Source organism: Vigna unguiculata, chromosome 4 (assembly GCF_037176805.1).
Source record: "Vigna unguiculata cultivar grain cowpea cultivar isolate G323 ecotype 2 chromosome 4, ASM3717680v1, whole genome shotgun sequence".
Lineage (NCBI taxonomy): Eukaryota > Viridiplantae > Streptophyta > Magnoliopsida > Fabales > Fabaceae > Vigna > Vigna unguiculata.
The window spans coordinates 21,670,636-21,686,275 of NC_140795.1; the positions used below are offsets into that span (position 1 = coordinate 21,670,636).

Here is a 15,640-nt window from a genome sequence, read left to right on the forward strand (position 1 = left end):
AGTTAATACCCTTCTCAATTCGAGGATTATACGGTAAAGGTTTTAACCTGTTTCTTTTGTATTATTTAATTTGTGGATTTATTACTGTATTTTTCTTGTGTTATTCAAATATCATAAAAACAATATTTTGTTTGTAATTAGAATTTCCTACTATACTTGACAATAGTTTCATCCTAAAAAACATCATCAACACCCTAAATGTTGCTACCACCAGATGATCCTCTTGTACCCATAGAAGACTCAGGCTCATTTGCATCACTAGTTTGCTGAAATTATAAAAGATAAATATTAGCTGCAAGAAGGACGTCAACCTCAAATCATGAAATCAACATGCATATACTAAAATAGTTTATTACTAGATCATTGATCTGCACAAAAATCATGATTATTTGGTATCGATGATTAACTCACATCGATACAGTATAATTCTTGTATCAAAAATCACATCACAAATAAGTACAAATATAATTAGTTTCCAAAGGCTGAGCATTTCCAAATGCATATTTCCAAAGGCTGGACATAACTTACTTAAGGTTGAGGATCAAAGAAGGCAGTTAATTCATTAGGGATTTTTCCTTCCTTCATTATCATGTAGGCTTTTAGTGCACCCAAGGTGGTTTGAATTTGGGATTCTAAATTAGTGTACTTATATTGCTAGTGATCAAAAGATGTTGATGATGTGGCAGCACTAGATGAAGCAATGCTTAAATCCGAAAGTCGAAATCTTGTATTTCTAAATGAGTTAGTAAGAGCTGCTCCTAAACTCATGCATCACAACCTCCCATACTACTCTGGGCCTACACTCTACCAACAACATCATTAGGGGAAACCTCTGATTCATCATTAGTGCTTTGAGTCAAACCCAGTTCAATTTGTTCCTATAGGCATACAACAATATGTAGTGAAAACTCTAAATATTGAAGGAAAATGCACGAAAATATCATATTATGGTACAACTAATCGATATAGCCTTTGCCGCATCATTTACAAATGATCCATCCTTTCTTTTATGAGTATCAATGTATAACTTTCCCCGACTAGGCAGCTATCCAGTTTCCAAAAACTAAATAAAAAGAGAAGTTAAGTTAAATAGTAAAAATTAAAAAATAGTAAAGTGGCATGTTAACTAATATCATTACCATCTCATGTCTTCTTCTTGACATAGGTTTAGAACCACCAGTATGAGGAATTTCTTACTTTTTGCGATTTTCTCTATTTTTTTTACAAATCTCTTATGAACAAAAAAATTGTAAGTTCACATAACAATAAAAAAAATCTACACAAACAATTCACACCATTCAAAATAATGTAACTTGTACCAATGTTTCCGGTTTTAGACGATAAGTAACAAAATGAGCCCATTGAGTTCTGTCTATACCATTTGGCACATTACTTATGATTTCATTTTTGCTTTTCGTTGGATCGTAGAACTCATTCCATAAATTCTACCTACGTACAGCCCACTTCCTACCAAGAGTAACGTTGTGCACTAGCTTCACCAGTCTTAAAACAAACTCGAGGCTTTTGAAAAAAGAATACATAGTTAGTGTATACACATTTGAGTAAATGTAACATTTACAAAAGATATAAGGTCATACATGTATAAAGATATACCTGTAATATTTCCTTAAAGCATTCCAAGAAGTAAGTGTTAGGCATGCCTGTTTTCCCATACCATCTTTCAAAATTAATTAGAAACAAATTACAATCAATTGCCAATGTACCACAATATCCTGCAAGCACCCCTTGTCCTTCACCAATTGCCATGCCTAACTCATCAAAGTCCACAATGATGCATTCCCCACGAGGGAAGTTATTTACTTCTCTAACCTTCACCTTAATTTTCTTGATAACTCCTTCTAAGTCTTTAACCATAAAACAACTTACTTAACCATAAGTAAAATTTTAAAAATTATGGTCATGTAAAAATAAATATGACATATACCTATTGCATGAACAGTCCAATATGATGAAGATTCATGTCGAATATGTTTTGTAGATGTTTCGTGTTGCTGTGAGTTCTCAGTGTGCAATGACGAATCTATTGGTGGTGTTGTGCTCATTGAAGTGTGTGATGAGGTTTCACTTGTTGGTGCAGGATTTGTTGATGGTAAAGAATTAGCTGGAGGCTGAAGTGATGATTTCTGTGGATTTCAGAAATGCTTCACCTTTGGCATGGCTACATATATTTATGAGAAACCAAAAGTGAATCACAACAGTGAAAACTAGATATAAAGAATGCATGAGGAGAACTGTACCAATTCTAATTTAACTTCTAAAATCCATGAGAATTCTCATCACAATACCATAGACATAACTAAATTTACGAGTAACAGATGGATATTTAATCTTTTGTTTGCTTTGTCCCTCTCAATTTTTACGAGTAACACAATGTATTAGAAGTTGGAAGTGGACTTGGGATTTTAAACCATATTTTACTAGTGCAAGCTTTATAATAAATGTCCAAAATTAGCAACAGATATAACTAACTAAAGGGGTCAGCACAACACTTTGTCAACAATCCATTTATAGGAGTGCAAAAACTTGCATCTTTATGGCAGATTTTGGAATTCACACTGGTGGGATAAGATTTTGTTGTTTATAGCAAACTTCTGGTTATAATTTCAAAATTAGTTAATTGGGTGCATCTTGCATGGTAATCAATCAAATTAATAATAGGAAAAAAATCAGCATCCTAACAAGTTGCTTCACCTTAAATACTTTTACATCTAAAAATATCAGCAAAAGCATATTTTCATGTAAGAAAGGAAATAATGGACTAAATAAATTAAAAATGACTTCAATTAAACTAAAATTGTGAACTAGATAGAAAGGAACATATATATTTGTTTAGGAAAATCCATACTCTTCTTTACCTATTGTAGAAATTCAATTATTCAATTACTTAGTTGGTATTTTAGGTTGTTGATTAATGTTACTGCTTAATGTCATCAGGTTGAGATAATTAACTTTTGACTTTTATATTTATCTCTGGTGACTTTTATATTTTTAATGGTTTTCTATATGTTGTAGTATCACAAGTAAGGCTCTAGAAATACAACTGATAGACAAAATACTTGTGGAGCCTTCAATACATGCTCTCTGTTGCAGACTTTAGTTTATTCTAACGAGATGAGGTTTATAAACTCTACAAGGAGAAATTGGTTAATATCTTAATTATTGAGAAAAGTCAACTAAGAATATGAAGCAGAAAATTCTAAAAAAGATTCTATAATGACATATTATCTAACTATATATAATGAGGATTTGTTATGCTTTTCTAGAAACTGTATATAAGTTATAACCTGTGAAGAGAACCAGAGAAGAAAGAGAACTAGAGAAGAAAGAGAACTAGAGAATAAAGAGTACACTTTTCATTATAGATTCTTTATATATGTCCTTCCTAACCTGAAATTGACAAGAGGAAGCAACATATAATCACCTTAAGAAAATAACATTAAAAAATCATTAAGTATACATGCATTGAAAATAACTTTGAATATAAAAATCATTACCTTTAAGAAAAAATTTATTACTAATTATTTTTTCAACTCATACATTTGAGTCAGGGATATGACCATCTAAATGGTTTGTAGCCAATTGCACATATTCATTGTCATTACTATAAAATTTCTCTAGCTCTTGATCTTGGTATGGCTAATTTTCATATACCTTTTCTACTATTTCTCCCATTTCATACAAATCTCTTGACTTTAAATGCACAACAATACTCCATCATTTATTGACCACATCATCTACATAATATACCATTTGTGCTTGAGATGCCAAAATATAAGGTTCATGTTCTTCACGATCTCCAATATGAATTAGTCTATCAAAGTTAGTATCTGCCCACTAACACTTGAAAAGAACAACTTTGAATAGACCATAATAATTAAGCTCAATGATATCCTCCAACTTTCCATAATAGGATAATTCTGCTTGCCTTAAGTTCCTATCAACACTGCTTGATACACAAGCTGTGTTAGATGTTAAAAACACACCACTATGTTGTGTTCTCAATCCCTCATCTCGAGTCAATGTTCGAAATTTAAACTCATTGATGTTGTACGCAGTAAATCTGTTAGCATTTTCCAATGGACCTCGTGCTAGAAACTTTAAGTCATTAGACATTGTATTTGTTGCTTCTGGATTCATAATCTAAATAAAGAAGTTATGTTAGCCATAATTGAAAGAAAACATAGTAAATAACAGAAAGTGTACTATTTGACAACCCACCCGCCTTTGAAACCAATTAATAAACTCATTAAACACTCTAGTTTCGATTTCAGTGGTTGAAGGTCGCCTTCCCCTTGAACTTTTTTTTATTAGTTGTCTAAATTCACGACATATATAATTAAACAACATGACTAATATAATTTAATTAGTTTAAATACAAATCACACACTTAATGTAGATTACTCACTCAACAAATGGTGTGACTATTGCACAATTTAAAAGCACATATCGATGGGCTTGTAGTTTTTGCATCTGAGTTAAAGTAAAATTCGAGGAACCTCCTACTGGCTTCCCACCTTGTGGGAAGATGGTAGTTGTTCTTCTATGGTATTGTTAAATTTTCTGCAAAATAAAGACAAGAATAAAGACATAGATGGTAGTTGTTCTTTTATGTAGGCCATAAAACTAATGCTAGTTTTAATAATATAGGCCACATAAATATGACAAATGACAAATGAATAAAGAGATAGAGAATAAAACCATGATGCTAGTTGAGATTAGGTAATGAGTCCATTGATGGCTGCAAGTAAAAACAAAGTGAAGAAACACATTAATGGACCATAAGTGATACTCTCAGAAAGCATCGACCAAGAGATGCTGCAAACAAAAAGACTTGAGTTTTGTGCCACAAAAGTTGTCATGCCACACACGAATTAAGATTAAAATCAAGCATATAATAATAAGACCTACCAGCCAAGTATAGTTATATAAAATATCAAAGGATAACTAGTAAATCAATGCAATCATAGCTAAAAACGTAATTATCATATCATAAATGCTAATAGTCTTAATATTGCTTGTTCAAATTTCTGAATGAGATTATGCTGGGGGTTGAGGCTCCAAGGGTAAGTTTTGTGATGAAGAAATGAGTATGTGTGATGGAACAAACTCTTTCTGGTGTGAGCATGGAGGAAGTTGTGAGGAAATTGTTCAAGGAGAGAAATAATCATGCTAATGTCCTAATGGATTTGGTGGGGAACATTGTGAGCATTCTAGAGCACCCTGTGGTGAGAGTTTTTGTTTCCATAATGCAGAATGCTTGGCTGAAGCAGGTGATGTTTGCTAGTGTCCATCTGAATGGAGAGACAGTATTGATTGCTCTCTTCTAACCAAACCAACAGGTTCAAAGCCCAATTTTGATGTTGTTGAAATGAAGACTTACACTGTGTATGATATATGCTTGTCTTGCCACAAACATGTTCAACCATTTTAAATAACTTGAATAATAACTTTGAAGCTAGAAGTTTTATGCCTGCATAAACATGTTGTTCTTTTTTTGGATTCTGTGATTAAATTTGTTTATAGACTCATCCAAACATGCCAGAATTGTTCACTTATGCTTATGCCATCGAATAGAAATACCCTTGATTTTGATCAATCTCAACATGGCACACTCAAATGCATTCTACAGTGAATGAGTTACTAATGAGTTAGAATGCTTAATATATAAGGCTCCACCAACAAAGATAAATGAAACTAAAATGCAGAAGTTGACGTAAACATACTGAAGAAGTTGAATTCACTTTATCTTCTTATTTTATTCACATAAAATAGCCCACAGAGCAAAATTAACCTTAATGTTTATCTACTAGAGAAGTGAATAACTACCGAATAGGACATAGAGGCAGCACCTTTCGATAGCAATGTCTAAATCGCCTGTTAAAGAAAAAACAAAACATAACATCCAACACTTCTACCTCACACAATGAACATAAAATCTTAAACAGGAACATCAAAGATATATCGATAAGGAACCTCTAGGTAACAAAAAATTCCAGGTGTACCTTAACTCTACAAAAGCCACTGGATCACAACCACATGTGATGGACGGCTAGAGTGACGGAGAGGGCGTAACAAAGTTGAATCACGGAGTCACTGATTCGCTACGAAAAAGGCTACCACAAAGGCTACGATGGAGATGGCACGACGGAGACGGGAAAACGAAGATAGTGCGATCGAGATGAAGCGACAAAGACAACGCCGACAGAGATGGCGCGACAAAGACAGTGTGACAGAGATGGCACGACGAAGACGACGCGACGGAGCTAGCGCGATGAAGATGGCACGAGGGAGATGGCGCGGAGAAGACGGCACGACGAAGCTGTCGCGACGAAGATCGCTGCAACGGAGGCTACAACATGGCTTAATCACTGAGCGGAATCGATTGGCACTCTAAACTTAGGTTTTTGAGTGAAAGGGAAAAATTCATTTCTTTTCTGATTTAAGAGGGAACACATGCATTCACTCAGAGGTGAATGTGTTGCAATTTGCGAAGGTCATAAACCTCGTAAAAAATAAAAACCCCCTCTATTATCAGCTTTTATAAAATGTATCATAATCAACCCATATGATTTTTATTTGTGGAGGTCTTTTTAACCTCCATAAAATGACTTATGCTGTATAATTTTTTTTTTGTAGTGATATGAGAATATTTCTAAGTGACTTTGAACATTAAATGTCTGAAGTGTCTTATGTCAATGTTTCTATCAAAGTGGTTCGCTCCTATCAAGATATATTATCTCATAATCTTTCAAGATTCTATACATATAATATTAAACAAAATAACGCATGATATATTATCTTATAATCTTTCATGATTCTATACATATAAAATTATACAAAAATAAAACATTATATATTGTGTTGTAATCTTAGCAAATTCTATACATGTAAAATTAAATAGAATAAGACATGATATATTATCTCGTAATCTTCTAAGATTTTATACATACAAAATTAAATAAACTAAAACATTATATATTATCTTGTAATCTTCGAAGATTCTATACATATAAAATTCAACAAAAATAAAACATATATTATTTTGTAATCTTTGAATATTCTATACATATAAAATAAAACAAAAATAAAACATGATATATTATCTTGTAATCTTCGAAGATTCTATATACGTAAAATTAAATAAAATAAAACATGATAAATTATCTTGTAATCTTCCCATATTCTATACATTTAAACTTAAACAAAACTAAACATGATATATTATCTTGTAATCTTCGAAGATTCTATATATAAAAAAATTACAAAAAAATAAAATAAAACATGATATATTATCTTGTAATATTTGAATATTCTATACATATAAAATTTAAAAAAAAAATAAAACTTGATATATTATCTTGTAATCTTCGAGGATTTTGTATACATAAAATTAAAAAAAGTGAAAAATGATATATTATCTCATAATCATCCAATATTATATACATTCAAAATTAAACAAAATAAAACATGATATATTATCTTGTAATCTTTGAGGATTCTATACATATAAAATTAAACTAAAATAAACATGATATATTATCTTGTAATTTTCAAAGATTTCATACATATAAAACTGTACAAAAATAAAAACATTAAATATTATTTCGTAATATATTGATTAATTTTATATATATAGAATCTTCGAAGATTCTATACATAGAATTAAACAAAATAAAACATGATATATTATTTCGTAATCTTCTAAGTTTCTATACATATAAAATTAAACAAAATAAAACATGATATATTATTTCGTAATCTTCTAAGTTTCTATACATATAAAATTAAACAAAATAAAACATGATATATTATCTTCTAATCTATAAAGATTTATACATATAAAATTATACAAAATAAAATATGATATATTATCTTGTAATCTTCGAAGATTCTATATATATATAAAATTAAATAAAAATAAAACATTATATATTATCTTGTAATATTCTAAAATTCTATACATATAAAATTAAACAAGAATAATATATATATATATATATATATTCAAATATTATTGTATAATTTTCGTGGAATTATCGGAATGGTTATTGAAGTAAAAATGAAAGAGTATCACATTATTAATCCTAAAATTTGAAAAGGAAAGAGAAATACTTCAAAAATTATCCCATAGTGTTGAATTATATCTACGCTGTTTGTATAAAAAGTTTGTAGTTTTGTGATGGTGTCTATGTATTGAATAAACTTAAAAAAAAAACTATGTATAGATAAACTTAAAAACTATGTATAGATAAACTTAAAAATGTATAAATTGAATAAATACATAGATTGATAAATAAGATCTATACAAAATATAGATAGATAATTGGCTTAGAAGTAAGCAAAAAAATTCCAATGATAAATTTTACAAAGTAATACAAGATTAGTTCAATATTGTGACTAGGGATGTCAACGGGGCGGATATGGTACTTTTAGTAGCTCTCTCGTACCTAGGGATGGCAACGGGGCAGGGCAGACACGGGTTTCGCTATCCCATACTCATCCCGTAAAAAATATTCATCCCCATCCCCACAACCAAACCTAACGAGTATCAAACTTTTGTCTCATCCCCATCCCCACCGGATCACAGGTATAATCTCGTACTCATACCCATACCCATTTTCTTACTACTTCAATATTAATTTTAATTAATTTTTATAAAATAATAAAAAATTATGGTAAAGGAAATATAATATTATCAAATATTCAATATTAGAAGGATGGTTGTTTCTTTGATATCAAATACTTTAAAATAAATTATAATTGTTTATATTTTAGATTATAATACCAAATAAAATTTCATGAGAACCAAAAAAATTATTAAATTTGCAAATATTAATGAAACATAGTTGATAAAATTTAAAACTATTTTTTAAAACATATAAAAGGAAAACAAATATTCAAATTAAAATATATTTTAAATGTTTGTTTACTTCAAACTTTCAAATTCTAATGAATCTCCTTTTTATACAATGATAAAAGTTATAATACATCATTTGATCAAAATGATACAAAGAACAAATAATAATTGTAATAAAAGTTTAAAATAAATTATAATTGTTTACATTTTAGATTATAATACCAAATAAAAATTTGTGAGAATCAATACATTTATTAAATTTACAAACATTAATGAAACCTAATTGATAAAATTTAAAAATATTTTATATTGTAGTAAATAAAAGTTACTTATACAATTATGGTGAAAAAATTACAGTATGATTTATAAGGAGTTAGAAAATAAAAAATAATTAGATAAAATATATCAATATTGTACATAATGAAAATAAACAACAAATAAAAATATTAAAAAATTAACAAATGTTTACAAACAATGTGAGAGACTATTGAAAAAAATCGCACAAAGAAAAACAAATGTATAATTAAGGGTATGATAAGTTGAAAAATATCTTAGAGATCTAAGAAAACTTTTCAAATATCAGCATATATATAAACTCAATGGTTGAGAAATAACAAAAATTGTTTTAGCAAAACAAAACAGTTCTTCAAATGAAACAAAAACTAATAATAGTAAGTAAATGATTTTTTTTTATATTACCAAGTAAACCAAAAGGTTTGTGCTATTAAATACTTAAATTGAGAGTAATATATAATAAATAAAATTTTAAAAAATAATAGAAATATTCAAATGTGAGACATAAAAATTTTTTAATTGACATACATCTTTTTAACATAATTTACATAAAGGTTATGATAACATGAAAAATATAATTAAGATGCAAATGAGTTTCATGATAAACCAAATAATTAGAAGAAATAAAAAAATTATATATATATATATATATATATATATGGTTACTTAATTAATTGTGAATATTTTAATAATTTAAACGGGGACGAGTATTATGGCGGGGATATGTACATCCCTATACCCATCCACATACCCATCCCCATACCCAATTAAAAAAGTCGGGGATTCCCCACACCCATACCCATACCCAGTCAATGCAGGGATTCCCCGTCAAAACGGGGATGGGTTCGGGCAATACCCACGAGGGCGGGTTTATTTGTCATCTCTACTCATACCCTACCCGCTGGATAAATATTTGCCCCGTACCCGTACCCATATCCGTCGGTTATCCATTATGTAGGTACTCACCTATTTTTTTCATATCCGCGGGTATTTACAAAATTATTTAAAAAGTAAAATATTTAATCATAAATGCAAATAAAATAAAATAAAATACATCATTTTCATAAATTATTTGCGGGTTTTATCCACAGATATCTGTAAAGCCCAATTTTCTGCCCTAAAATTTTAAGGGTTGCCTTTAAGTTGTTGAGCCTAGGGGGCTAGCCCAAAGGATAAAATCACCCAAGTCTGCCCTAGTTGTTTCATTGTGCACTTTCAGAACCCACTTCCTTGGTGCTTAGAGCCACAACCGTCACTCCGCTAGGGTTCATCCTTGAAGCTCTGTCACTCTTGTTCGAGCCAGTTTCTTTCCATGTAAGTTGCATCTCATCCCACACCTTCTTGTTTTTAGCTCAGTTGCTTCGAGTCCTGTCTAGAGTCGTTCACTAAGTCGCCTTGGGAGCTGCTGTGTTTACCTGTTCCCACCAGGAACCTAGCTGTTGGCCTTTTTCTAGGTAGGGAAGCTAAGGCCTTTCTCATATATTCCGTTTTCCATGTTGTTTGACTGTTGTTTCAATTTTGTGTGGTTGGTGTGATGCTATGTTGGTTTGGAATGCATGAATCTGTTGTTTGGACTGGTGTGTGTGGCTGTTGAAGGAAGACAGTGGTGAGACCTGATAATCTTGCCTAAGCGAGCCAGTCTCGCCTAGGCGAGATGGACAGGGACTCGCCCAGAACCTTTTGCGCGAAAGAGTCGCTAAGGCGAGAGGGGTCTCGCCTAAGCGAGATCCCGCGTGAGCTCCTACTTCCTTTTTCGAGCCCTCGCCTAAGCGAAGGGGGCTCGCCTGAGCGAGAGCCTCTCGCTTGAGCGAGGCCCTTTGACTTGAGCGAGGGGCTGGGTGAGACAGTGCGTTTATGTGGTCATTTCTTAAATTCTGAATCGGTTTATGCTTGTTTGGGTGTTGACTATTCTTTTAAATGCATGAGACAAATCAATATGCATGAGTGATGTGAACCATGAATTATGAATGATGGATTTGGGTGTGAACCTTCGCATATGAAAGGAATGAGGTGGTTGGTATTGAATTGACATGGCTTTGGCATGAGATGAAATTCCACTATGTTGGATGAGAATGATGAACTGGTATGTGTTCACCGGGAAAAGGAAAGGGATGGATTATGAATAACTAGAATACGAGGTGTATGTATTAATCTGTATGATGAATTTCTTCTTGATTGGTTAAGCATGCTTAGTCCGTGTCAGTGCGTAAATCCTTGGGGTCTCTAGGTGAGACTTTCAGGGTCGCACTTCAGTGGTCGGGACGTAATTCCATGGCCCCTATTAGTGGGTGTCCATGGTGGTGCCCCATCTGTATAACTAAGTAAGGATTCAAGGTAAGGTTGCATCCTGACACTCTAAGGAGTCAGTTAGTCTCATCTAGAGTGGACTGACTTCTGTGGTGAGAGTAGCACGAGGCCTGAAATTCATTAAGGGTTAACCTTGTGGTGAGGGAAATTGATTCATTGTAACACTTGTAACACATAGCTCGGGGGTGAGCAACTCGGGGGTGAGCAGAGGTATCCACCACAAGTGTGAGCATCCGTTGAATCCGACCAAGATATATGTATCCGAATGAGTCGAGTCGTGTCTTAGTGTATTGTTTGAGAAGTCATAGCATGCTTGGTTGATATGTGAGTATGGTAAGGTGAATATATATATATATATATATATATATATATATATATATATATATATATATATATATATATATATATATATATATATATATATATATCGAATTGTATGGATGAATTCTTTTGTGCTTTAGCTTACCCTACTTTCTTTGTGGTATGTTCTGTTGTGTGGTACTCTCTTTTGAGATGATCATCAACTTGTTGGTGTGAGCAGATGCAAGGAACACCCGCGGGCAACAGGGAGGTGATGGTTCCGTTGCATAATCTGCATGGATTGGATCTTAATTTCTCTAGGGCTTTGTCCCATGTATTGCTCCATGATTTATTACTGCACTTCGTTTGTTAGACTTTTCAATTGTTTCTGTTGGCACCGTGGTGTGCCTAGTTTGTAGGGGTGGCGTTAAGGACCCCAGGACTGCGTTGTTATACTATTTTACGTGTGGCGTTTCCTTTAATTACGCATATCAATTAAATGGGACGTTACAATATCCGCGAGTAGGAATTTTTTTTACATTCCTAATTGTAACATTTAAAATTAGTTGTCGAATAATGGAGATGATTGAGTTTAGTTTAGAAAATAAAATATTTCTCAATTACAAACAAATAGATTGATAATATATTATGAATAAGGACGTAGTTGACGGAAAGTTGGTGAAGGAGGACGAGGGGGATGATGAGGAGGTGGAAGAGAAGGCGTCAGAGGAGGAGAGGAAGGTGGATGATGCTGCAGAGGTCAAACGTCATTAATTCTCTATAAATACACGTGGACCCCATCATTTAAAGGTACACATTCATTAATCACTGATTTGACTCTCGGAGAACTTTGACTTACTTGAGCTTCAGAGATTCTTCTGCAGGTAACCCCTCCTGGGTTCAAGCTGACATGTGTCGATCAGAATTCGGAGATAGCGGACTACTTGGTAAGGTGACACTTGTGCCTAACTTATCTTATTTGTTCTGCAGGAACAAGTTTGAATCATGTACATTCACAAATATTGTAGTGCAGTTGATAAGGCAGAGATTGTCCATTTACGAGGCTTTGGAAGATGTATCACTCAGTGGTGGGATTCATTCTATTACCCTTGAAGTGATGTACTATATTTATTTGGTTTACAGAAATAGGGAAATTAGTAAACTTAGCCAAGATTTAAAGGAGGGAAATATTACATCATCTGTGTACATAGCCAAAGTTAGAATTCTGTTAGTGAGTAGTTTGGACGCTAAGTCCAAAAATGGTAATAAGCTTGATGTGATGTACTACATTAAATCTCTAGACCAAAGTAAGGAGAATAATCTAGGACTAGGTTTAGATACAATGATTTCACCTGTGTGTATTTACAGGATGATAGAGCTTTTAGAGAGCAGTTTGGAAGCCAACTCCAAAAATTACAAAAACCCTTCTTTGGGTTATGTTTTCGTCATGAACAACTGGAGATTCATTGAAGTAGAGACAAAACTAAATGGACTGAGACTTTCTTTTGGAGATGACTGGCTTCACAAAAACATGTTTTACCTTGAGAATGGTCAACCAAGTAATGTTTTGTGGATTGGTTATCCTCCTGCTGTTCAGATTCATTAACAAAAGGTGGAACTCCTGTTTGTCGGGCTAGATGTGTACCAATTGGGAAAGGGATTGGGACTAAGCTATGAGTATAGTCTTATCCGTCTCTAAATCTTAATTAAAAATTTGCATATTTGGAATAGTTCTTGAAATCTGTTCTTTTCTATTGACTTATCTTGCATTTAAGTTCTTCTCATAACTAGCAAAGTCCACATATAAGATATTCTCTTCCCTCTGTGTTTGTTTCTTTTCTGCAGGCAATGTAGGTTTTATGAATTTTACTGATTTGTCATCAGGACAAATGGTGTGCTTATTTATTTTATGGTTTTTTATGGAAAAAAATCTTAAACTTAATGTTTTTTAGTATATTGGAGGTAAAAGATGCTAATTGGCTTCCAAATCTTTCCTTCTTTATTTTGTTTACATGTTTTAGATTGGTTCAAATTTAAGTTTGGATATATTTTCGTAATTCTATGCCTGAAGAGAATGAAATAATACCTAAGTTTGGGAAGATTTAGTATACATGCTTAACCTATCTATGGATACTAACTGGATTTATGTCAACTGTCACCAATCTTCTCTGTTGTGCAATGAGTTTTTTTTTCAAAGTGATGCAAATTTTTAGCAGTTTTATATTCTTCAATTTCTATGGTCTTTCAAATTCGAATTCTTGATACATGCGGCATATAATGAAAGTCCTTTGAGGAAGCATTCATCTCACTTCAGGAAACTATGTTACTGCAATAACTGAGAAGACCAAAACACTAAACAACCACAATATTGCAAGATTATTCCGAGCTTCTTCCAATACCAATGGCAATTTAAAATTTATTATGCAAAAGGAGAAAAAATGCATGTCTGCACCGTAATTGGGAAGCTCACTGTTAGCATGCTTGGTCTTGTATCAATTTTCATAATTATATACTACTATCGTTCTTGCATGTACATAAATAGTTTTATATCAGAAAATTAGATTCACACTATAATTAATTTAATTTGTTTTGTCTTTCCTTTATTCTATGTTTTCTATTTACCTTTTTAATAAAAAATTAATTTTATTATCTCAGTTTCAAAGGATTTGTGCTCTGTATACCACTGAAAACACAATCCCAAATGTGTATCTTTTTTTACATAATTTGTAAGCTAGTAAGTAACCTACACTACACCCTCTTTATTTCTTAAAATAATAGATATATGGGTAAATTCTGTTTTACAGGTACATGAATTATAAAATTCTCGTACATATTTGGAGCGTTGTAAGAGTTCAGCATCTAAGAGGCCATAGAACATACTGTATCTTCTAAAGAGGTATGAAAACGTTGTGCTTTAAGTTTTCCTGTAGTAAATAATGAAAATTTGAGATTCTTTTGTGGTTACTGCGTAGAATAGGAATATATGATGGAGATAAGAAAGAGGGAGGGGTGTGAAATGTTTTCCTTATCTTTGATTCAAAAATGCGTGGATGAGTAGGAAATAAGAACCACATGTTGGCACACTGTTTCCATGCATTCAAAACATCAAAAATTTCAATGTAATCTGTAATTATGTAGTGCATTATTATTTGAATTGGCATTGGTTTTTCCTTATTTATCCTTTCATGGAAGGGTTAGAGTATATGGTTAATTAATTTTGTCATGAAGAGGTTTGAAAAGGTGTAGGTTATGGCTGAAACCAAGACACATAGGAAGGAAGAGAGAGAGGGATAGAGTGTGTTCCAAAAATATCACTACTTCAAATTATTACTATTTACTTATTAATTAATTATTTATTTGGTAAATAAATCTTTTATCAAATCCTTTTATTTTAAGTTTTGAAGTAAACCTGTTTTCCTTTTTTTAATATAAGATGGTCTTAGTGATTAAAAAAATAAATTATTATTATTAAAACCTATATAAGCAGGTATTTAAAAAATCTTTATAAATATATTGTTTATGCATCTTCACAAAATATTTTTAGTTTTTATTCAGTTTTGTTAACACACTGGTTTTAATATTGTTTATGATTATGAAATTATGTTTTAAAATTAAATAAATTCGATTTCATATTTCATATTTTTCATTAGACTTTTCATATTTAAAATTAGAACTTTGTTCATTCATTAGTCTGATAACTTGTTCATATTCGAAATTTATATTCTAGAAACGAAAATTTATGAAAACCTGATTTTGTTTTATTTTAAAATCGAGAAATAATGTCATACATAATTTACATCAAAAGGAGTTAAGGTGTAACTAAATCTTAAGTTTTTATTTAACACACTACAAAAAATAGTT

General features: G+C 31.6%; 1 pseudogene; it reads right to left on the reverse strand.

The window, feature by feature from the left end:
- Window positions 1-654: 654 nt before the first annotated feature.
- Window positions 655-2,177, reverse strand: LOC146886939 (uncharacterized; annotated as a pseudogene).
- Between the last annotated feature and the right edge of the window lie 13,463 nt (window positions 2,178-15,640).